Raw genomic sequence first — 5110 nt, 5'->3', positions numbered from 1 at the left:
GTAAGAAGCCAGTGCTCTCTCTCTCTCTCTCGACAGCCCTCGGCGTCTCCTTAGACCTTCAAACCCTGCCCTCCTCCCCACATTTTATTTTAGGGTCACCCTTTCGGATTCTTCTTCTTCCTCTTCCTCTTCTTTTTGGACTGGATCTCTCTTTATTTTAACTTCCTCCTTCTCTCTCACACCCGACCCGCACACACCCCTTGAAGAACCCGAGCAATATTGAGCCAGGCTCTTGTGAAACTGACCAGCAGCCGCCTGTAGTTTTGCGCCTGGGCTTTTTTTTTCCCCTTCCTTTTTTTTTTTTTTTTTTTGGAAATGCTTTCCTCGCCTTGTCTTGGCGTAACAATCCCTCTCTCCTTCTTAAACTTTCCCCCTTAACTTTCTTCCACTCGGTTGCTCACTTCTTTCCCCTCCTCTCCCAACCCCCCCCCCACTTGTGTTGCATCTCTAATCATACGGATATTGTGGGAGCTATTTCTTTTTCTTTTTCTTTTACTTTTCGTTTTTGTAATCCAAGTTGCAAGAGGGGTATTTTTTAAAAAAAACAACAGAACCACTTTATTTAGCTTTGTTTCTCTTTGCAATTTTGTGTGTATGTGGGTGAGAGGTACAGGGGGGATTGTCTGACTCTGTTGATGATGAATCCGCTGGTTGAAGTTCAAGCCTTTGATCACCAGTGGTAGGGAAAAAAATCTGCAACAGGAAATAAAATGAACATTCTGACGGTTAAGAGACAACCCTTAGATCCCAATCAAATTAATCTTTCGGTTCTTTTCTTGCACATTGTTATTCAAGTTTAAAAGCAAGTCTTTAAAGGCCACACGAGAGTCAAAATGCACTCAGGTTATGTTTTAAGGAGCTAAAGCAGTTGACAACTTTTGGGAGGTGTTTTGATTCAGTTTCTGGAGAGGAGGCGGAGGTTTAAAAGTTAAGACTAGGACACAGGCAGATAAGCTTATTGTACAGGCCTGTTTCAAAGTGGGCTTTAGTTTTGGCTGTGTGCTTTTAATGTAAGTTTGCTTTTAAAAATAAGTTTGGTGGGGTTTTGTTCCTGGGTAGTGCAATATGGACTTTAATTTTTCTGCCACAAGACCCACCCACTGAAGAAGAAAAAAATCAGGTTTCCAGTTGATTGCCAGCTTTGATTTGACATTTGATTGATCACCTGTCATCTTGCTGCCTTTGATCTATTCATTCTTGATATATATCAATAAATCACTCACTATGGTAACCCGAGTGCCAGTGACGCAAGTCTTGCCCTCTAGAATCTCTTCGCCAGACATGCACAATTATTATCTTGTTTGGCTTTAATGTGGGTGGGATTTTTCTTTTTCTTTGTGTTCAGTTAGATTAGTGCTGTACAGTGCGGCTAAGTTGTTGAGTGGTTGTTGTTTTTTAAGCACCTCTTCCTCCCTTCTAGTTCATCAGCTAACACTTTGTGTTTCTGCTGGGCACTGGATAATATAGCTTAAAATGTGAGAAAGTTGCAGGATGTGCATTTGAGCTAATCTTATACAAGAGGGTATGGAGAGCATTCAAAGGTGAACATTAATTTAGAAGGGGGGGGATTTGAGAAACTTTTATGAACTTAACACAAACCAGCCTTCTGCTGTATTTTATACTCTGCATAACTTTTATGCATAGAACAGTCCAGCATGTATTTTAAGATACTTGATTAACCACAAACAGATTAAAATTATAATTGCAATTCAAAGATTGGTTAGGATTCTCTCAGACAAAATACAGTATAGAAACATACAATAAAAAGAGAGAATCAGCACTATATCTTTGGGGAGGTCTTATATGAGGGTCACCATCCAGTATTTTGACAGATGTTAAGGACAATAGCCTAAAGGCAGTGCCTTATATGGTATACCACATGGTTACTACTTAAAGTGAACCTTCCTTAGCAGTACAAGATAGTTTAGATTCTTCATGCAAAACATCTTGCAAAAGGCCTTAGTAATGGTGACTCTTCTTGTTTGTTAAACTAGGTCTCTGACTGAAGAAAGCATTCTATTGCCATGGTGTATGCTAGTTATTTTCCAGCCTCTGGTGCAGAATATACACATTCCTTGATTTTTCTTTTCATCTGACTTTTCAGGTTGCTTTCTTTTCAAAAGTGTGCTAGAATTTGAGAGGATAGACATGGCGATGACAGAAGATGAGAGATACCACATGGAAAACAATCACCTACAATAGGCAGCTTATGCTTGATAACATCCTCCTACTTAATTACACCGGGATCAGATTTGCTCCTCACCCAAGGTGCCACTCCCCTGATCACAACTTTGAAAAGTGTTGTGTAAAGATTTTCAAACTGCTAGGTGGCCTTTTGAATTAGCCAAATCACTTAAAAACACCAATCAGTAATTTCATTGTGAAATATGTAGCCCTCTTTCAAAAGTTGTTCCTCTCTGATTCTCTTTGTCCTCTGAATCATTTTGTTTCAGGATATGAGATGCCTGATACTTTAAGGACAGTTCAGTTTCACCATCCAGTATAGTTTGTTTGCTGGAAGCAAGTTTATACCATCTCAGTAGAACTCCTGCTTTGAGTTAATATACGTGTCTTTATGCACCATTGTGATAGGTTTTCTACCCCTACCCCAAGTTTACTTTCATTTTCCTAGCTGAGGAATAAGAATTCTGTTTTATGAGGTGAGTACAATCTAAAAAGATCCCGTGGCACAGTGTAGCCGGGGGCAGAATAAGAATGGGATTGGGGGAAAGAAGTGGTTATCCAGATGTTTGGCATAGTAATTCTCTTTTGCTTTCTTTATATACAATCATTCATTCATTCATTCATTCATTTATAAATAAAATAAAGAATCCACATGCTCCAGAAAGTCCACTGGATTATTTTGCTCAGTTGTGGCTGGGACCATGTAGGTTCAGAAAAGTATGCAACTTTTAAGCAGTTAACTTCTAAGGAAAGAAAGATGGTCAGTATTCTAGACATGGCTGCCTTGGTTGTGGCTTGAAATTAAATCCACAACTGTAAATAATTACGCCCAAGCATTGACTTCGAAAGCAGGTTTCTCATTTGATTAATGAACAACGTAAAGGTTAGAGAGAACAAGCAAGTGAATCAGCAGGGATGTCCTACTGCTTGATGAAAACGTACCTACATGGCAATTTTTCCCTATTATTAATTGTAAGCCCTGAGATTCTTATATTGTACATTAGAGAGTGTTGTAATGAAACCCAGTGCTGTAAGTGGGTAAGTGGGAAGCAATCTAGATTTGATGATGGCACATTTGGTCCTTAAGTCATTAAAAAAAATGTACTTCAAGTCAGGAAAATAGCGATGTCAAACACATGTGTTCCTCTTGACTCATTTTTCAGCAGCATTGTTCTACGTTCACTATTGTCTGCATAATTCTTTGAGCAGATGTTTGAATATTTTTAGGTCAGTGCCTGACATTACATCATACATTTATTTGTAATGATATATTACATGTGCATTGTTATCTTCCATCCCTAAAGAGCCCAAGGTGCTTTACAGACTGTCGGTCTGATTCCTCTCTTCTCCCATGGCTGTGAGACAGGAGGAATTCTCCTGTAGCCAATGGGATTATATTGTGGCGAGAAGGATGAACATCAGACCAAAAATGTTGTTTCTGAATTATAAAAATGCAGCTGTCTCTGGGGAGCAGCTATCCCATGACCCAAGACAATTGAGGGAAAAGGAGAAGCTAGGACTAAGACTGAATTGATATGTTAATTCCATTTTTATTTCTCTATATCGGAAATAGCTTTCAAACCCAATTCCACAGGATTAAGCCCTCCTCTCCAACAGCTTGTTGAGATGTGCATATTTTATTTTGCAAATCATGAATTTGCTGCTTATTGCTGGTGAATATAAATCTGGACTTAACACTTTTTTTTTGTCCTCCTTTGGTTCCCTTTCTCTTCCTCTACTGGGCCCTGATAGGTTGCCTGTTTAAGAAGCAAAAGCTGAAAAGTACAACAGAGACAGCAACCAGCTGCATTTATTTTGTTTACTGAAGCTAGAAATGAATAATGCAGATTTTGTTTTCATGAAAGTCCTTGTGTGGCAGTAAACATAAGATTATTAGCAATCATTACTTAAAAGTTGCAATTTGCACCTTAATAGTATTAGTTATTTAAATAGCGAACAATCCATTCCATCAGGGCAATCTGCATTTATCTGGGATAGACTAGCAAAGACCTTGGTCTGATATATGTTCTAGGAACAGAATTGTGTGTGTAATAATGATGAAAGGTTTTGCTTTTATGTAAAGTTACTACTAGCCTTATTATCAAGAAGATAATAAAATCAGGTTCCAAGCAAAATAGGCCTGAATTGTGCTGTAGAAATATGTAGCATCCTATCCCAGGAAAAGAGGGTCACATCAAAACCATCTAAATATCTTTTGCCTCAGAACTCTTCAGATCATCTCCCTGTTTCACAACACTGGTCGATGACATGGCGGCGGGGGGGCGGGGGGAGTGTCCACAGATGAGGGATATGTTTTTCTTTTCTGGTTATAAAAATGGACACTTTTCCTGTCTCAAGAGCCACCATGCTTGATACTGAATGAACTGTTGAGTTTGGAGAACAAATGGATGCTCTGGTTGAACAATTTCTGGTGTGTGTGTGTGTATTTTGTGAGAGAGGGTGAAGTGGGACCATAAGAAATATGTGTGCTATGTGTGATGTGTGGATACAGATAATTTTAATACCACACATCTGTACCTGACATGTAGTAAAGCTCCTGACCACCTGACACAGTGAGGCAGATAACCAGCTTTTCAAGTGGTTACATGCACACCTTGGCCAATAACTACATAGTAGCCTCTATCCACCTTTATATATCAGTTTCATTTGGGATATCAGAAGGAAGCACTGTATCACATGGAAATTTGGAACGATGTTGTGTTTAGACTGCTGTTCCTATGGACAGTCTATGTCTTCCAGTTAACTGGTAACAAGGGAAAGTCTTTTTCCAGTTTACTGTGAATATTTTTCCATAGCCCTGCTTCAGAATGCACAAAGAGCTTTACAGTTTTTACCTCACTGATTCTCACAGAAACTGGGTGAAGTAGGTTAGACTCAGAAACTAGCTTGCCTAAGGCTGCTTCAT

General features: G+C 39.1%; 1 protein-coding gene across 1 annotated transcript in view; it reads left to right on the top strand.

Annotated features, from left to right (window-relative positions):
• Positions 1-5110, top strand: part of TSHZ2 (teashirt zinc finger homeobox 2) — a 488874-nt gene that overhangs the window by 982 nt on the left and 482782 nt on the right. The window lies entirely within an intron of this gene.

The sequence above is a fragment of the Hemicordylus capensis genome, chromosome 4 (assembly GCF_027244095.1).
Source record: "Hemicordylus capensis ecotype Gifberg chromosome 4, rHemCap1.1.pri, whole genome shotgun sequence".
Taxonomy (NCBI): Eukaryota; Metazoa; Chordata; class Lepidosauria; order Squamata; family Cordylidae; genus Hemicordylus; species Hemicordylus capensis.
This window is presented reverse-complemented; position numbering and strand designations above follow the sequence as displayed.